General features: G+C 48.5%; 1 long non-coding RNA gene across 1 annotated transcript; it reads left to right on the forward strand.

Moving 5' to 3' along the window:
* The first annotated feature begins 371 nt into the window (after positions 1 to 371).
* Positions 372 to 19036, forward strand: LOC121915936. The gene is made up of 3 exons (XR_006100764.1): positions 372 to 433; positions 5534 to 5739; positions 18907 to 19036. It is a non-coding gene; the product is annotated as an uncharacterized LOC121915936 (long non-coding RNA).
* The last annotated feature ends 796 nt before the right edge of the window (positions 19037 to 19832 follow it).

The following is a 19832-nucleotide window of genomic DNA, read 5'->3' on the forward strand; positions in this document are numbered from 1 at the left end:
CAGGAAATGGAAGAGAGAGGAAGGAAGGAAGGAAGGATGAGGACGAAGCAAGGAAAGGAAAAGGAAGAGGAAGGAAGGACGGAAGGAAAGAAGGAAGGAAGGAAGGAAAAATAAGAAAGAAAGAAGATGGAAGGAAGGAAAAAGAGGAAGAGAAGAAGGAAGAGGAAGGAAGAAAAAGAAAATAAGAAAAAAGGAAAGAAGGAAGGAAGGACAAGAAAGGAAGGAAGGGGAAGAAGGAGAAGGAGGGAGTAAAGGCAGGCAAATGAGAGAAAAGAAGGAAGAGAAAGAGGAAGAAGGAAAGAAAGATAAAGGAAAGGAAAGAAGGAAAGACAAGTGAGAGGAAGCAAGGAGAGAAGGAAGGGAGAAGAAGACGAAGGTGAAGGAGGGAAAAAGAAGGCGAAGGAGGAAGAAAGAAGGAGGCAAAGAGGGCGAGGTGAGTGGTCCAGGGCCATCCCTTTGGGTGCCCTGGCCAGGGTCCCCTTGGGTCTTGCGTGGGGTCCGTCCCCTGGAGCCCCCTCTCCCTCGGGGTCTGCTTCGGGGCGGAGAGGGGGGGGGGTCTTCCGGCCGGTGGCTGGCGGCGAGGGTCCAGGCAGCGAAGTGGAGCCGACTCGGGAGTTGATCAATATTCGATTTAGGTGCTAATTCGCCGCTTTTCTGCAGCTGTCAGCGGGTGATGTATGGGAGGAGGAGGAGGAGGAGGAGGAAGAGGAAGAGGAGGAGGAGGGGGTCGCGGGGGGGCTCTGCCGCCGCCTCTGAACAATGGAGACCCCCCTCCGCCCCCATCAGGGTCTCTATGGGGAGAGAGAGAGAGAGGCAGACGAGGGGGGCGCCCCTCCGTCTCCCCCCAAAGCCCCCAGCGCCAGCCTGACAACTTAATCCCCCTTTGCCTTGCCTTGCCTTGCCTTGGAGAGGAAAAGGCTGGGGTGGGGATTGGGGGGATCAAGAGGGGAGGGGGTCCCCCAGAAAGGAACAAGGAGGAGGAGGTTCAGGGTGGAGGGGCAGGATCCCCAAGTCTGAAGCCTGCCTTGCTGGGAAGGGGGCCTCAGCCATGGACCAGGGGCCCTAGAGTCCTTGGGGTTGGCCCAACTCATGGGGATGAGGCACCCCAAGAGCCTTTGGCCAAAGGACAGCCACATCTCAAACCCACAGGACAGCCATGCCTCCATTGCTGATAATGGCCTTCAGGTCCGGCTCAGCTCATGGTGGATGAAACCTCCCCAAGAAGACCCCTGTCCATGCAACAAAGTACAACAACACCCCAAATCCACAAGACTGCCATGCCTGTATTGCTGCTGATGTTAACTGCAGTGACTCATGGCGGGCCTCTGGATGAGCCACCTTAGACCCTTTGCCCACAGCCATGCACCCCTAATCCCCAGGACAGAGACACTTTTATTGAACCTCAGCACATGGAGACCCTGTGGATGAAACATCTCCATGTCTCTGGGTTGGCCATGATGGCCATGCAGCAAAGTACAACAACGCCCCAAATCCACAAGACTGCAATTGCTGCTGCTGTGAACTGCCTCCAAGTCAACCCTGACTCCTGGCGACCCTGCCATATGGGAAACATTGGGGGTCCCTGTGTCGGCCATTGAACAAAGACAGACAAAAACCCACCAGTGATATACTTGCATTGGCCAACGGCAATATAGGAGAAAGAAACCCATGGGGCTCCAAAAGCTTGCCGCAAGTATATTGTGCCTTTCAGTATCACTGGTGGATTTTTAGGGCAACCCACGGAGGAGACCCCTCCAAGGTGCCCCTGAACCAGCTCTTGTAAATTCAGGCCACTGAGTCCGGCCGCCTGGCCTGCGGTCCTCCTCCTCCTTTCCTTCCTTGCTGCCCTTCAACAAAATGGCTGCCGCACCTTTGGTTCCAGCTTGGCCCCTCCTTTTCCAAAAGGCAAGCCCAGTAAAGGGATGCCTTGGCCAAATCCCCCCGAAAGAGTGACTGAAACCCCAAAGGAGGGACGATGGGGCAGAAGGAGAAGACTCCCTTTCCTAACCCTCTCTGGTCCCTTCCTGGGAGGAACATGGAGGAGGAAGTGGCCCCTGGTTTTGGAGGGAAACTCTCCATTCGCACCTCTGAGGTAACTGAGGTCTCCTTCAAAACTGGCAATGCACGCCTAATGCAGACCTCTGGGGCAAAGCTTAACCCACAAACATAGGATTAAGAATAGGATCAACACTCACCGCTTCAAATATGCCTCCTCTCTCTTTCGTTCACTGACCAAACCTCTTGCTGGGTTTGATGTTTGTGGTGTGGGGCCATTTGGTCAAGCAGAGGGGGGTCCTCCGGCCACACCAAGGTCCTCTTAGGCCCTCCGTCTCACAGGCCAGATCCCTTGCCGGGGCTGGCGTCTGTGGTGTGGGGCCATTTGGTAAAGGACAGGAGCATATCCCTCCTCCGGTCATGCCAAGGTCCTGTCCATCTCACCGCCCAGGCCCCTTGTTGGCATCTGTGGTGTGGGGCCATTTGGTCAAGGACAGGGGGGTCTCCCTCCTCTGGCCACACCAAGGTCCTCTGTGGTGTGGGGTCATTTGGTCAAGGACAGGAGGGTCTCCCTCCGCTCTCCAGCCTTCCAGCCCCTGGGCTGCCTTCTTCCTCTTTAATTCTGGGCCTAGTTGCCTCAGAGCAGACCCCTTGCCTGGCTTTGCTTCAGCAGAAAAGGTTGGTTGGGAAGTCAAAGGGACAGAGCAAAGCTAAAGAAAACATAGCTGTTTTTATAGGGAGGAACGAGAGAAGGGACCAGGAAAATGAGAAGAATAGAATAAACATTAGAAAAGTCTTTAAAGACAAAGTCAAGGAAGGAGGAGAAAAGAGAAACCAGGGCCTTCTCAGGGCTGAGGCACCATTGTCTTTGGGTCATTTCTTCTCATGATGTCTCTCTCCAAAGGGCCTCGCTTTGGCCATCTTGGCTTCCAGGGAGAGTCCAGGCTTGACCTGTTCAAGGACTCTTTTTGAGACCAGAGTTCGAATCCTTGTTGCTCTGCCACAGAAAGCAACCCCACTCTCTCATCCTTAGAGGACGGTGCAACAGCAGGCCTCCTCTGAAGGTATTTGGCAAAGAAAACTACCTACATATGGTCTCCATATGGTTCCCATACATCAACTGAATGCAGATGTTTGAGCATTGGGCTAGGATTGGGAGACAGAGCAATGTGGTGGTTTGAATGCTGGGATGATGACTGCAGAGGAGATCAGAGTTCGAATCCCGGCTCAGCCATGGAAAGCCACTGGGAGACCTTGGGTGATAAGTCACACTCTCTCAGCCTCAGGGGAAGGCGATGGCAAACCGCCTCTGGACAATTCTGGCACACAACAACCACAACTAGGGCTGCATCCACACTGGACAAATAGCCTGGTTTGGCACCGCTTTAAGTGCCCTGGCTCAAGGCTATGGAGTTCTGGGAGTTGGAGTTTGTCGTGGGCCCAGAGCGGAGCAACATACCACAACATACTCCAACTCCCAGAATTCCATAGCCTTGAGCCAGGAGACTTAAAAGTGGTGCCAAACCGGGTTATTTCTCCAGTGTGGATGCAGCCTTAGCTTAATACCTAAATGATCTCTCTGAGATGCTTTCTGAGTGGTGTGTGTGTGTGTGTGTGTGTGTGTATATATATATATATACATACACACACTCTAAATAAATAAAAATTAATACTGTTCTGGCTCTCATTAAACTATAGGCCTGGTAAATATAGATCTAGATCTAGATCTAGCTATATAAAGATTGATTTTTTAATGGGCCTGCATGCAGATGTGTTGCTGGGTGCTCTTCCTCCAGAGGTTCACATCTGGATTCCCTTCCTGTGCCCTGGGCCCCATCATCTCCCTGCCATCCTGAGACAAAAGGGGTGGGATGTGGGCATTTTGGATGAGAAAGGGGTCTGGATGGAGGAAGGCAGGCCCTATTGTGCCATTGATGGGGGGATTAGAGCCCAAAGGGGGGGGGAAGGCAATGGGGAGGAAAGCCTCTCCCCCCCAGATCCATCTCTCCCCCACTTCCCCAAAATGAACAGACAGTTTCCAATCAGAGCCACTGAAGGGAAGCAGCTTTCAAGAACAAAAAGAGAAGAAAGGAGGGAGAGAGATTTACATAGTGGCATATAATCTTGCCTGTAATTTGTTTTAATTACTATTAAAATCTGCTCTAATCATACAAGTGGGGTTTCATTAGCCTTGCGGGAGGAACGCTAAGTGACTGTCGGGGGAGGCAATAAAATGGTTTCTCCGGGGCTGAAGCTGAGCCCCCAAACTTGTTTCGAGCAACAGAAACCTCCGCAACCCCAAAGGAACAAATCCGGCGGAGCGGGATGAAATGTATACCTTTTGCATTTTAAAATCAAAATCAAAATGTAAGCGTGAGAGAACCACTTATGGCCTTGCGCCTTTCCTCCTTCCTCCTTATCCTCCTTTTCCTCTTCTCTTCTTCCCTTCTTCCTTCCTCTTCCTCCCCTTCTTGTCTTTTCTTCCTTCTTCCTCTTCCTCTTCCCAGAGGGTTCCCACAAACCCAAGCCTGCTTGACACCCTTTTTGTGTCAAGATGGGGGGGGGGGAGATTGGGTACATTGCGCAGAGGAAATCCAGATGCGAACCTCTGCCGAAAAATGCACAACAACAAAATGCACACACACACACAACCAAATTATGAGAACTATAGAGAGGCCCTTTGCAATCCCATCTAGAGGAGTCTGGCCTTCTCCACTTTTTTGCATTCCTCTCTGGTTGCTGGAGCATCAAAGGATGACCTGTGTTTGCAAATGAGGTGCCAAGAGCGCATTAATCACCCCAGGACCTCCTTTTGAAAGCAATGCCTCCAACCCACCTGTCCTCTCCAGGGAGGAGAGTTCACACACCTCCTTTTGACCCTGAAGACCCTCATGAGTTTGACTCAAGCGATGAAGGACTGAAGGACGAAGGCATGTGGGAACCAGGTCTCAACACTATGCTCACTTCAGATATAGGAATCCTATGGATCAGTGCAGAAGGTGGGAACCATGCTGTCCTCCAGATGTTGCAGGGCAGCAATTCACATCACCTCAACCAATGACTATTAACATCTGCAAGGCTATACCTGTGGTCTATGGACTGATTTAGACCCCATTTTTCTACACATAAAAGGGCAATATAGTCAAAGAGTTTAATCCCCAGCTCTGTTAACCAGGAATCTAACTTCCCCTTAATTTCCTACTGGCATATAATCAGAAGACTTTACTAGAGCTTGGTAAAGTTACTCCTGTTGGACTACAACTCCCAGAATGCTTCAAAACATTGGCATGGCCAAGTGTCATGCCAGCTGGAAGGATGCTGGGAGCTGTAGTCTGTGTCAATCGGGCGGCAAATCTGTTCCCAGTAACTTTTCTGGACTCTGTCTGCAGCACAGTGATATTCAGGATAAAACTTGTCTTGCCACTGAAAGTGTGGCAAGGGCAGGAACAAAAAGGAGCTTTTGATCTGTTTAGTGTGCGTCTACACGGGGCTTAACGCAGATTAACAAAACCACATTAAATTCACCCCTTCGATACAGGTTAATTAACCCACTTACCAACCTCGCATTCACCGGGCCTGGATCAATCGAGCCGCGCAGCGCTTCCGCAGAGCCCCTTCCCTCTGTGCAATTTAACTACGGATTTGCTCACCGGGTGCAAAGCGAGAACGATTCCTCTCTCGTGCGTCGCTGGGGCAGAGGCACTTCTGGAAGGGCTCTTCATCTATGGGAATCCTCGGCCCTGCGTAAGTACCAAACGCATGTGCATTTTTGCATGAAATACTCATCCCTCAGTCCTTCATCAGCATGCATGGCTTTCCCTGCTTTCTGCCATAACCATAAGGGCTAGAAACTTAAGGAAGAAAGGGAAAATCTACATACCACAGGACTTGGCAGATCTGATAGGATTTTGGACTTTACTACATGTGCAAAGGAGAGCCAACGTAGTGTAGTGGCTTGAGTGCTGGACTATGACTGGAGACCAGGGTTTGATTCCCAGCTCAGCTGAGTGACCCTGGTCAAGTCACATTCTTGCAATGGCAAACCTCCTCTGAACAAATCTGGCCAAGAAATCCCTATAATAGGCTGGCCTCAGGGTCGCCATAAGTCATCATGCTCTATCTATCTAGTGTGAGAGAGTCCCTAGTTTGTGGGTATGAGTTAATGCAACTGATTCAGCATTTGCACATGGCTCTGAGTGCTGCAGTAACCATCATCTCCATGTTGCTCTTTCTCATGGCACCAGTTAGACTGCAGCTAAGATGTTTTGCTCTAAAGCAAAAGCTAAAGGCATCAAGACCCATCCCAGCCACATCTCAACTTGGAACGCATGCCGGCAAAGTGGGAGAGGACCCCCTCCTCCTCCCCATTTCATTTCCCCAACCTTTTCCTCCCCCCTCCCTCCCCCAACTCCATTCTTTTAATTAAGTATCTGTCTGTGTTAATTGATCATTTCTTCTATTAAATTCTCAGCTCCTCAAGTAACAGCTTTAATTGCGTCTAGGAAGGGAAGCCGCTCTCCTGCTGGTCTCTCTCTGGAAATCTGGGCTCTTGAACGCCTTCCAGAACCCAAAGTTGGTGGGCCAGGGTTACCCAAGGTGCACCTTGCCCTCATGTAAGTCTCATGAGTAAGAATGTAAGTCCTGTAGTATTTCACCATAGGAGTTTATCACAAGCAGGGAAGTGCCCAAATCCTGTGGATAAAAGGGGGTTAAACCCGGGAATATCTCATTGTTTTGGGATTGTTTTCAGGCAACGTTCCCCCGACCTCACCATTCCCTCAGACTCAACCTGTGAATTAAAGGACATGTTTTGTCCCCTTTTGGCCATTTTTTTCCTTTTGGAGAAATCTTGAAAGTAAAAAGAGGCACATTTTGGCCACTTTAATAATGGGTTAAGTCCAGGATAATGGCGACATCGGGGGACGTCGTCTGAAAACAATCCCATTTTGTGGGATATTCCCAGATTTAATCCTAGTTTATTAATGAGATTTCAGTGCTTAGCCTCCTGAGTGATAAACTCCATAGAATTGCAGAACCTTGGAGTTGGATGGGACCCCAGGGATATCTAGTGCAACCTCTTCTGCCGTGCAGGAGATCACAACTAAGCCACTCCTGAAACAGGCCCATTGAACCTCTGTTTGAAGGCCACCAAAGATGGAGATCACCCCCTTCCAAGGCAGTCCATTCCACTCTTACTGTTACGACGCTCTTCCTAATGTTGAGGTGGAATCTCTTTTCCTGTTAATTTGAATCCACAGAATTGTGTCCTAGTCTCTGGAGCACCAGAACACGAGGTCGTTCCGTCTTCTCTATCAGAGCTATTCAAAGTGGTGGTCAGTGGACCTCTTCCAAGCAAAGAGCTATTAGCTGCTAGTCCGAGGCGAGTTTCCAGGGGACAAAGGAAGAGTTGCAGCCAATGTCCAGAAATATGGTGCCGGTTCCTGGCAAATGGCAGAGAAAGCCCCTGACGGTCTGCCGAATCAGATAGCTTAAGAATGGCACCCTTTCAAATATTTAAAAACAGCAATCATGTCCAAGGCAGATCCCCTCTGAGCAAACCTTTCCGATGATAAGTTCATCTTAGAGTCGCCATAGGTCAGGAACAACCTGAAGTCACACAACGACAACAATAAAATGTCACCTCTCAGTCTTCCCTTTTCCAAGCCGATGCACCTTTGCTGCTTCCTCATAAGAGTTAGTGGTTTCCAGACCCTTGACCTCCTTGGTCATTCTTCTCTGGACATATTCCAGCTTGTTGATATGCATCTTGACCGGTGTTGCCCAGGACTGGACACAGTATTGCAGGTGAGGCCTGGCCAAAGCAGAATAGAGTGGTGCTATTACTTCCCTCGATCTGGACACTGTGTTCCTATTGATGAAGTGCACAATTGCCTCATGAAGATGAATAATGGCCACCGTTTTGCCCTGTTGCTGGAGAGAACGAATGCTCCTCCGCAGTCTTCCCACCCCATTTGTACAATCCCAAAGAACGGTGGAGGAATTAATCTGCGCAGCAAAACACCTAGGGTTTGTTTTTTGTACACAGATAGGTTTTCTGTGTAGGAAACAGGCCTAAAGTACATGAAGCCCATTCTCAGCGCACAAAACAGGTGTGACTCCCGCTGCCCCTTCGCCACAGAATGATCTTCAGGAACTTCAAATACCGAAATAAAGTGTCCAAAATCCTCGCTGGCCTTTTATTCTTCCCCAAATAGATTTCCATTTTTAAAAACCTGGGCACAATACATTATTTTCAGCAGGGATTATTCCTAAGTAAGTGTGCCTAAGGTTTTGCATCCATGATTTCTGAAACTGCATTTCTTGTGCAGTTAGGATCAAGAAAGAGGGAATGTCCTTAGCTGGGCAAATCCTGCATGGCTTCCAAAGCTTGGAAGAGTTCTGTTTTTTGGACCACAGCTCCCAGAATCCCCCAGACACTGGGATTCTGGGAGCTGTAGTCCAAAGGGGGAACTTTTCTAAGCTCACACTGTTTTCATCCTTTGCTGATGTTCCACACAAGGCAATTTTGTGTTACCTCTGCCATGATATATGGTCGTCGTGCCAAGTCCACTTTGCCAAGGAGAGAACCAGACGGAGCACCGCGGGACCTTCTCCTTCTGAGCAAACATGCGCAGGACTGCGCTGCTGGAAAAACCAATTGAAATTTGGGCATTGAGGCTCTTGCTTCCCAGTCCGTTCCCAGACCGGCTGCACTTCTGGCTGATCTGCTTACAAGACACACAACGAGGGCACACATTGTGTATTCTTGCAATTCCCTTGTTTGGTCCCTGATCAATCTGCTTTCATGCCAAGTCACCTAGGCTGCAGGGAAGGTTTTAACCTGCCCATGCTAAACCATCCCCGTTCTTTGCAAGGGAAACATGTTGTCAAGTATATCCTGGTAGTTAGTCCTGACACAAAGGTAAACCCAAAGGATCCAAAAGCTGTATTCCAGTCAGGAGAAGCGACTTGAGTTTAGGCTGCTGCTTTGCTGGGTTCAAAGACCAAAATCCGTGATGCAATGCAGAGAAGCACTTGAGGAAGATGGAAGGAAAAATGAAGCTGCTTGAAATATCCAAAGGGATGCCATGCAGACGATGGAGCCACTTGTTTTCTGCTGCTCCAGAGACTAGCAGTGGTTCCCAAACTTTGGTCCTCCAGGTGTTTTGGACTCCCATAAACCTCAACCAGCTTGGCCAATGGTTAGCGCAAAACATCTAGAAGACCAAAGTTTGGGAATCACAGGACTAGAATGTGAACCGACAGATTCAAATGAACAAGAAAAGAGTTCACCTAAACATGAAGGTACCCCTGTCAAAATTTGTTCAGAGAGGGTTTGTCCTTTGACACAATAGCTGTCTTTAAATATCTGATGCCATGTAGAATTGTGCTTCTAAAACTATCTGATTTGGCAGAAGAGCAAGGGTTTTACTACAATGTGCCAAGGACCATATTTGTGCCCACTGGGTGCAACTCTTCCTTTATCCCCTGGAAACATGCCTCCGACTGGCAGCCAATGGCTCCTGGCTTGGCAGAGGTCCACTGACCACAACTCCATATAGCCTTGATGGATGTAGAAGATGAACTTGTCTCCTGCTGCTCCAGAGACTAAAACACTAAAGCAGTGGGTTCAAACGAATCAGAAAAGCAATTCCACCTAAAATTTAGGCAGAATTCCTTGGCAGTCGAATGGACCTCTTTGGCGGATGGTGGACTCTCCTGCTTTGCAGGCCTTGAAGCAGAGCTTGGATGGGCATCTTCCAGGAGTTGTATAGTTGTGTTTTCTTACATGGCAAGCAGTTGGACTATGTGGCCCCTAAGGTCCCTCCCAACTCTGTGATTCTACAGGATGCGACAAAGGAAATAGGAAATGGTTGCAGTTCAGGGGAAACTCTTTCGGCCTCAGAAGGTGGCCATGGCAAACCTCTTCTGAAGGAACTTGCCAAGAAAACCCCGTGATAGGTTTGCCTTGATAGTGTCTCCCTAAGTCATACACAACTTGAAGGCACACAATACAACAACAATTCAGGGGAAAGGAAAGGGGCCTTGAAGGTGGAACCCCACCCACAACATTAAAGCATCCTCACTCTCAAAATGGCTGAGCCCCTTCCTCTTCCACCGGCTTCTCCTCCATTTCTTCCATCACTCCCAAACCTCTCTTGACCCATTTCTTTTCCTTTCTGCTCCCCATTTCTCTTCTCTTCTGCCAATTTTCTTGGTGCCCCCCAAAACCTATGACCCTCCATTGCCTCCTCTTCCTCTTCCTCCCTCCGTCCATTTCCTCCCCCAAGATACACACTTCCTCCCCCAACGTGCGCACACACACACACACCAACACACACACGCTGCTCCTCGACAGCCGAAAGTCCCAATCAATCAATGAGCCAAGGATGTTATCAATAACCCAGAAGATGGATAAAGGCGCACGTCTTGATTACAATCCCTGTCTGCCGCACTTTAATTAACACTTTAGTTAATTAGTTCGGGACCATTTACGAGTAAAATGTTTTTATTAGGGAATTTGCATGATGGCGCCACTTGATGAATTGATGTGTTACCCAAACTATCCGACTGTTCTTAATAGATAATAAACAGGAATCAATCAGCCAGCGCCGGCCCCAGCCTCCCACGACGGCGGCAGCGGCGGCGGAGCAACGTCGCCACTCATTACGGCGACGGGGAAAGTTTCCTTCCCACCCATTGAGACCCCTCCTCAGGTTGGTGCTCTGGGCGCAAGCGGATGCCATTGGCATCCAGGCGCGGAGAGCGGCGCTGGCTTTTCCAGCAGGTGAAGTGGCCATGCCTTCACCTAGAAAGGTCCCCAGATGTTATCCTTGGCTTGCCCAAGATCAGCCAATGAGTTTCCTTGGCTGAACAGGATTCGAACCCTGGCCTCCCCGGGTCCTAAGCCAACACTCAACCTATGACACCACACTGTCTCTCTGCAAGGGACTTGTGGCAACTCCTTCCTAGTGTTTTCTTGGCCAGATTTATTCTGAAGAAGGTTGCTGTTATTGCCTTCTTCCGAGGCTGAGAAGAAAGTGTGACTTGCCCAAGGGGCCCCAGTGGGTTTCCATGGCTAAACCGGGATTCGAACCCTGATCCCCTGACCCAGTCCAACCCCATTCTGCCGTGCAGGATCTCACAATCCAAGCACCTGTGACTGATGACTAGACCATGATATCTCTCCCAAAAAGTAACTTGTGTCAACCCTCTTCTAAAGTTTTCTCAACAGGATTCATCCAAAGGAGGTGCGCCATTGCCTTCCTCCAACCCCAGTGGGTTTCTGTGGCTAAGGTAGGATTCGAACCCTGGCCTCTTGGTGCACCATGCCAACTCATTCAAATTAAATAGACCATACATCAGACTCAGGCTTCACACTTTGTGCATTTTGTGTGCCTGTAACAGCAGTTTCTGCATAGAAACAGTACCATATTTGCAATGCCAAAAAGGTCACCTTAGTGTGGCGCATTATTAATAATGGCTCCTCCACACGTCCCAATCCAGCCCTGAGCCAAGCTTTGAAGCCCACATTGTGGTGATACTTGTGCATTACACACAAACACACAAAAATATATTCTCAGTGCAAGCCTTTGAAACCACACAAATGGAGAAGAGGCAGGTGTGTTTCGAAAGCTTGCAAAGAAAATTGTGTGTGGCCTTTTTGGTTTAAGGTAGTATGACTACAATGTGGACGCTGGTCAAGTGGTCAGTGGGGCTGCCCTTGAATGGCCAAAGGGAATCTGCCCAGAGTGGCCATTAGAGTCTTAGGCTGCATCCACACAGGAGAAATAACCCAGTTTGGCACCACTTTAACTTGTTGTCTGGTGGCTCAAGGCTATGGAATTCTGCAAGTTGGCATTTGTTGTGGGGTCCCACAACAAACTCCATCTCCCTGAATTCCATAGCCTTGAGCCAGACAAAGCGGTGCCAAACCAGGTTATTTCTCCAGTATAACTGCAGCTTCTGTCTTAATCCAGTCCCCAAACCATCACACTGTGCTGCCTCTCTAATAATGTAAAGGCCTTAGGAAACAATAGTGTTTAGCCTCAGAATTGCAAGTCCTTTTTCCCAGCAGAATATATAGCCGAATCCTCAGGTTCCCTGCAAGCCAGAAAAGCCTTTAAATATTGTGCTATTGGCCTGCAGAGGCTTGACCAGCCTGAGCTTTTAAAGCATCCAAGGGCTGCTGCCATCATCATCATCATCATCACCATCATCTCCTGCTAAATGTTGCAGAGGAAATCTCTCTTAAAGGGAGAATGGGTTGCAAAGCAGGCAACTCAACTTGCCCCAGGGGCACATGGGAACCCGGCCTCCCTTTGTATCCCTCTCTCCTATAAAAAGCAACATTTCTACAAGGAAAGAGAAGGGCATTAATCTTCCCTCCTTTAAACCTCTCTCTATTTCCTGGGATTTTCTGCACTTGATCCCTGTGAGAAGGCTGCCACCGTGTGGCCACTGCTAGTCATTGCAGGAGTGCTCATTGCTTTACACTGGTCAAGGAGAGATCTATGTATCTATGTATACACTGTACTATACAGAATTATATGAGATACACACACACACACACACAGAGTATACAGATACTCTGTGTGTGTGTGTGTGTAATTCTTTGCTGATTTTATTCTGGAAGAATAAAGAATTCTGTAGTGATTTTAAGTCTTCAAAAACCACTCGGTTTCTGAAGCCTATTTGCATGTCAAAATTTGCACACTCTTCTGCAAGGCAAACATCATATTCTACTCAAACAGTACCACACCGGGGCTAATTTCGGCATTAAAGAGAGATTAAAGCGCACTTAAAGCATCCTGCAAATAAAATGAAAATGGTGAGTAATTGTGCGAATGATTGTCACACGCAATTGCACAAACAAAAGTGATGTCGGAAATGCATTGTTGCAGAAATCCTGAAAGTAAATAGATGCGCGTTAATGCTTCTTTGTGACCACTGTAGTGGTGGGTTTTGGGTGATGTTGTGTGAAACCGACTGGGGATTCGAACCCTGTCCCCCCAAAGTCCTCATCCGATGCTTGTGCCGCTGCGTCCTTTTGCCGAACTCTTCATTTCTGTTCCCAAAGGGTTCCTAGCTGTTTCTCATTCCAGGGCAGAAATGTTTAAGTAAATTTGGCCTTACAGCAACAAAGGAATCCAGGGGAAATAAAGCAGGAAAGGGAGCGCTGCCTTGGTGCTCTGAAAGGCAGAGGAGCCTTGCCTTGCATGGCAGGCGGGGGAGCGCAGGGCTTGGTAACCTCGTTTTTAATGATTGAGTCCTGGCATTGAGGAATGGGGCTGGGGCCGAAACCCCACGACCCTGGCCATAAATTACGCCAAGGACTGGCAGCAGAAGTGTCCCTTCCCATTGGAAGTGAGTCCAATCGGGTCCTGGGTATAGATCTCCTATGCTCCATAGGGCCCAGCTGAGCACCCCAAAGTCATATTGGGTCTGGGGGCACTAGCTGGTCAAAATAAATCCCCTTTTTCCTCCGCAAGGAGTCCAGTGACCTCCATGGAGACATCTAGCCCCATTTAGCAAGTTGGGGAAGTTACTTTCTTGGGACTAAAGGTTAAATATTGGGAAAGTTTTATTTTGAGGAGGGTTGCCATTCTGGAAATGGAAGGAGGCAAAGGCAAAGGAGGGACAATTAATTCATTATTTAAGGGGTTCTCCCAAAATGGATTTTGGCTTGAGGCATCAAGGGCAACCTGTGAGTTGCATTCAGGTCTCAGGTTCAATTTGGGGCTCACCTCTAACTCTGCAGAGGCAGCATGGCATAGTGGTCTGAGCATTGGACTATGACTCTGGAGGCCTCATTATCCTCGTGTTTTAACTGCCTTTGAAATGGTTTTAAATGAATAAGTCTCCCTTATCTGGAATTCCAAAATCCAAAGTGTTCCAACATCCGAAGCGTGTTTATTCCCCACGAATGGCTACGGTTCCATGTCCGCAGACTTGGCTCCACGCACAAAATGATTTCAAAATAGTGTATAGAATTGCCTTTGGACCATGTGTATAAAGTGTATAGGAAACATAAATAGCTGTGTATTTGGATTTGGCTCCCATCTCCAAGATAATTTGCTCAGAGGAGGTTTGCTGTTGCAATCCTTTATTATTATTATTATTATTATTATTATTATTATTATTATTATTATTATGCTTTATTTATATAGCGGTGTAGATTTGAGGCTGAGAGAGTGTGACTTGCCCAAGGTAAGTGAATGGGCTCCCATGTCCGAGTGGGGATTCGAACCCTGGTCTCCGGAGTCTTAGTCTGGGCTAGGTCTGTAGCAAGCAATGCAATGAAGCTTAAGCTGGGAAAGAATGAGATTCTGTAATAGACGATCCTCCTTTAGCCTCCTTTGCTTTCTGCAAAAGGCAAAGTAAACAGCAGCTGCCTCCAGGATCCCTTACAAAACATGCGCAGAGAACAAAAGAGAGGGAAAAGGGAACGCGGATTAGCTTTCCAGCGTATTTAGGAAGCGCAGTTCTACACGTTTTTGCCATTAAAATGGAAATCATATGAAAAGTGGTGAAAGATAGCGAAAGGAAAGGGGAAAAACCCATTCCTGGCTGCATCTTGCAACTCGATCTCTCCAAGCTTCAAAATGAAAATATTTAGCAATGATTTATCACTGGGCACAAAATCAATAAGTGAAGTATTAAAAGACGCAAGCTTCAAAATGTTATCCTTTACTTAGGGAAGGCTTCCCTGACCTGGCTGTGTTTCGTTCCAGATGTGCCTAATGTCAGTTTTGAATGACAAGTTTGCTCTTCTCTTTTGTGGGAACAGAAACTGCTCCTGATTCTTTCCGTGTGATTTCTGCCTCGACTCCTGGCACCAAACTTCCCATTTCCCACCTACTTTGTGAACTCAGGTATACCGGTATTTGCTTACATTTGCAAGCTGCGTTGATGAGGATGATGGTGATGATGATGATAATGAGAGGCTGTAATGTAGCATTCCCCAATTCACTGCCCAACGGATATCTTGGACTACAAATCCCATCATTTCTCTCTGTCATAGGGTTTATGATGGCAGTTGTAGTCTGTATGCGCCTTCAAGTTGCCTGTCAATGGAATGGCAACTCTGTGAATTTCTCCTAGGCTTTTCTTAGGCCAGGAATTGGTTTTGCCAGTTCCTTCCTCTGAAATAGCTCCTCCAGCACCTGGGATCCGTTGGCGGTCCCCCATCCAAGTACTATCCAGGGCTGGCCCTGCTTAGCTTCCAAGGTCAGACAGGATCTGGTGCCTCCAGCCCTTGGCCACAAACCTAGAAGATGGTGAGTATTTCCTTCCAGCTCAAAACTTTGGCAAGATGTTTTTTTTATTTGAGGTGTGACTTTTCTTCTCTTTCTCTTATCAAGGGTTGTTTTCAAAATACACACACACAGCGCTGTATATCTCTCTCTGTGTGTATATAGATAGACCCTTCTCCCCAAGGGACCGGTCTCTCTCCGTAGCACTCATCCAGAGAAGGAAGGATGGAAACAAACAAGCTGTCCGCCCACCAAATCCTGGCATTTGTGGTGTGTGTTTGTGTGTTTGTGTGCCTTCAAGTTGCCTGTCGACTTGAATTTCATCACGTTTTCATGGGGTTTTCTTAGGCAAGGTATCCTCAGACGTGCTTTTGCCAATTCCTTCCTCTGAAATATTACAGCACTTGGGATTCCTTGGCAGTCTCCCATCCAAGGGCTAACCAGGGCTGACCCAAAACCGCACAGAGCTTTGTGCCTTTTTAGGGTATTTAGGCCACCGGTTTGTTTTAACCCAGTATAAAGCCCAGCAATATCTGGAAGGCTGCGTTTTGGTCCACGCTTCCCTTGGATCTTGTAGAGGGAGATTTGGAGAAACCGTTTTCTGGCTTCTCTCGCTGGGCATTGCAACCCTTTCTCCTTTTCCTGCAGAGATACTTGGCATTTTAATACATACATACATACATATATATATATATATGTTTGACCACCTGAAAAATTCTATTCTCAGTGCTTAATCCAAAGCAGGGCCAAAGAAACGTGACAAGGTGCCGAAACATTTTGCGGTGTTCACACTAAGCAACGACCTTGTGAGCTTTGCAATGCCTTATTGGATTGTGTGGGTGTTGTTGGCCTTTAAAACCAAGCTCTCGGTCCAGTTTGCACACCGTCCTTTGGACAATGCTACAAAGCCTAAGTAGGCCTCACAAGCAGCTGTGCCTACTGAGCAAGGGTTGGCAGGTCCGCTCCCTTTTCTAGTCCAAACTCTAAAAGAAGGCGTTGAGCCCTGTTTCCCCCAAACTGGCCTTTAAATGTTTGCACCAGACTGGATTCAATGCTACCCTGCTGTGGCATTTCCAGACAATGATCTTTGTGTGTGCGTGTCTCACACAAAAAAGCACATCTAAGGCAAGCATAGAGTAAAACGCAGCCTTCCAGATATTGCTGGACTGCAGCACCCATCATGGTGAAGGATGCTGGAAATTACATTCTCACAGTGTCAGGATGCCTACAAGTTGCAGCACTAAGGCGGCTTCCCCCAGACTGTTTGTGATGGCAACACCCATCATCCCCACTCAATGCTGGCTGGCACAAGGGAAGGCAGCTTGGAGAAGGAGGCCTTAGGAGAGCAAACACCAATTGCATGCACAACGTCAAGGAGAGACGTGGCCACGAGAAATGAAACTGCCATGCCCCCTTTTTAGCTTCTGCCCCCCCCCCCGGCCTCCAAGCCAAGGCTGGTCTCCCTGGAGGTCAGTTGGCAACCAGAGTTTCTAGGTTTCCTTTTTATGGGGTAAACAGCAGCGCAGGCTTGGTTTTTTCCTGGCTGGGAGGCGTTTGCTGTCCTGTTTTCCTTCCTCTCCCCTCCCTTGCTTTCCAAATGCTTCATTACTGTCTATGTTTTCCAGAGGTTCGGATGAAAACCCACGCTCATCTCATGGCAAGGCTCCGCTGGGCCCCCGGCACTTCTCTCTTTCTAAACGCGGGGCTCTTCTCTTTGCAGCTTTGCTCATTTCATCTTCTTAAACCTGGCTCCCTTCCTCCTCCTTATTGCCTCCTCTCAGGAAACCGCATCCCTTGGAGGTATTTGCTCATCGTGTTTGTCCCGTTGTTGCGTTTTCTTCCCCTCCGGTGGAAGACTTTCAAAAGAGCATTTCTGCAGAATTGTAGAAAAAAGGTTGTTTCAAGTTATGTGTAAATTTTAAACTTGCGTCCCGACTGGATCCCAAAGCCTCCAGCGCACGGAACAACCAAAATTAACCAAGAGCATGCCATTGAGCATGGGCAGAGGGAGCCTTCTTTTCCCACCATTCAGTCCCAAACAGCAGCAAGGCTTGGAATGGTTGCTTTTTGGACTCCAAATCCCAGCATCCCCCAAGTGACCTGGGCACTCTGATTGGGGTAGTGGAGGTTAAGGTTGCTAGAGTAGAGTTTGGCACCACTTTCATTGCCATGGCTGCATGCTATGGGTTTACACACAGGGATGTGGATCAGGGTTGTTGTTGTGTTGGCTTATGTCAAGGGAGTCATGCAACCGGAACTCCCAGCTGTCCTCGCCTGCAAAGCCACTGTAAGGAATGCTGGGAGCTGGAGTCAAAAACATCTGGAGGGCTACACCATCATTCCCAACCCTAGACTTTTGCCTACCAATGAAAGCCAGGGTTGCCAACAATCAAGGCAGCATGATGGTTTCCATGTTAAGGGCATGTGTGAACCCATAGCATGGAGTCATGGTGATGAAAATGGTGCCAAACTGGATTACATCTGCAGTGCAATTGCACCCAGGGTCTTCTTCAGGCTCAGGGCCCGGGAGCAGAGTCCCACCTGAAAAGTTGGCAACCTTCCTCCAGAGTCTCTGAGGAAAGGAGGATGAAATGTTTGGAGCAAGACGGAAAGAAAAATGAGGAAGGGTCCAGGGCAGGGGCTGGGAGGCAGGGAGGAATGACAGAGTACGGAACAAGGGCCGGGGGCACCTGGCGCATTATGGGGTCCGCTTAAAGGCCCATCGGTTTCTCCGATCCTGGCAAGGTTTGAGGGATGGATGGCGAATTGAAAGGGGAGCAAGTAGCTAAGCAAAAAGCCATCCATCAGCCACAGGCCGCTTGGAGACAGGCTCCCAAGGGAAGGGGAGGCAAAGAGGGTCTCCATCCAGGAGAGGAAATCAATGGGGAAGGTCTTGTTTGGGCAGGGGGCTGGCCCTGACGGCGCGGTCATGCTTTGAGCATTGGGCTAGGAATGGAGGGGAAGCCAAGGATCAAATCCCCCACAACGACCCTGCAAGGCAGACGTACAATGGCTGGCAAAAAGAAGGATGCCAAGCCAATGCCATCATGATTTGTGTGCCGACAGGCAGCAACAGAACTAGTTCATCATCATCATCACAACCCCTTTTCGTAGGCAGGAGCTATCCCTAAATTGTATGGACTGACAAGCCCAGAGCAACTCTGATCATGTGCAGAGTTCCCTCTTCAGTCAACCAAAGGCAGTTCTCTCAGAACCTGTTTGCAAATAGGAGCAGGACTGCAAGTATGGGGTTAGGCTATATGGCCTTTGTGGTCCTTCCAGTTCTATGAATCTTTGGCTGCATCTGCAGTGCAGAATTAATGCAGTTTGGCACTGCTTTAACTGCCATGGCTCCTTGCTATGGAATTCTGGGATCTGTAGTTTTGTGAGCTCTTTAGCCTTCTCCGTCAGAGAGCTCTGGTGCCACAACCAACTGCAAATCCCAGGATTCCATAATATGGCACCATGAAAGTTAAAGCCGTGTCAAACTGTGTTAATTCTGCAGTGTAGATGCAGCTCTAGACTGCATTAGGGCTTTGCATCCAGACTAGGCTTCTCACTTTGGGTCCTCCAACTGGACTGCAAGATCGGCCAAAAGCATTAGCTCTTGCATCCTTAAACCTATTTAAAGTTACTTTCTTCTTATTTCTTCCAGGAAGGGAAAGGTGTAGAAATTGGGGTTAGAGGTCCCATCCTCCCCAGAAGGATTGGAGGATCGTACGCTAATGTGGATCATGTCCTGATGGTCCAAAAGAACCAAGAGGATTGTGCAGAGAGAGATGCAGAATGGCAGGTGAGAAGAGCCTTTTAAAAATGATAGTCTCTTTTGTGTGTGTTTGTGTGTGTGTGGATGTTAGGGTTGCCAAGTGAAACACAAGGCAGGGACCCTGCGTCTTCAGTGGTTGTCGAGAAGATAGGGATTCCAGCAGTGTGTCGACAGAGTTTATCCCATGAATATCCCGGGGAAATGGTGTAATTATGCAAAACGATTTCACACAACGTCGCACAAAACCCACCATTAAAGTGGTCACAAAGAAGCATTAATGCATATCTTTTTAATTTCAGGATCTTAGTGACAATGTATGTCCAATATCACTTTTGCCTATGACAGTCATTCATGCAAATACCCGCCATTTCCGCTTCGTTTTCAGGATGCTTTAAATGCGCTTCCATCTCTCTCTAATGCCGAAATCAGCCCCAGTGCAATGAACTCCTAGGTGTCCCTTTGCTCTGTAGCGTCGCGAAGGAGGAAAACGCATAGGCACGCTTTTCGGGGCTGTGCCCTCGCCCTGAGATTCCTCTCTTTGGCCCTGAGGACCAGAGGGAAGAAGGGCCAGGCCTTGCGATTGGGAAACCCTGATGGCTGCGCTTGCGCCAAGGACAAGGAGAGGTCCTCCGCTTGCCCTCCTTCGCCAAGAGACACACAGAGAACACCAAATTCTGGCTCTCTGAAGCCCAGCCACCCTTTGCCTGGCATCTCTCTGGGGTCCTGAGGCCCACCTCCTTTGCTCCTGCCGCCGTTCCCCCCTTCATTTTTATTTCTAGGATTTCTTTTCCTCCTCCTCCTCCTCCTCCTCCTTT

Source organism: Sceloporus undulatus, chromosome 9 (assembly GCF_019175285.1).
Source record: "Sceloporus undulatus isolate JIND9_A2432 ecotype Alabama chromosome 9, SceUnd_v1.1, whole genome shotgun sequence".
Classification (NCBI taxonomy): Eukaryota; Metazoa; Chordata; class Lepidosauria; order Squamata; family Phrynosomatidae; genus Sceloporus; species Sceloporus undulatus.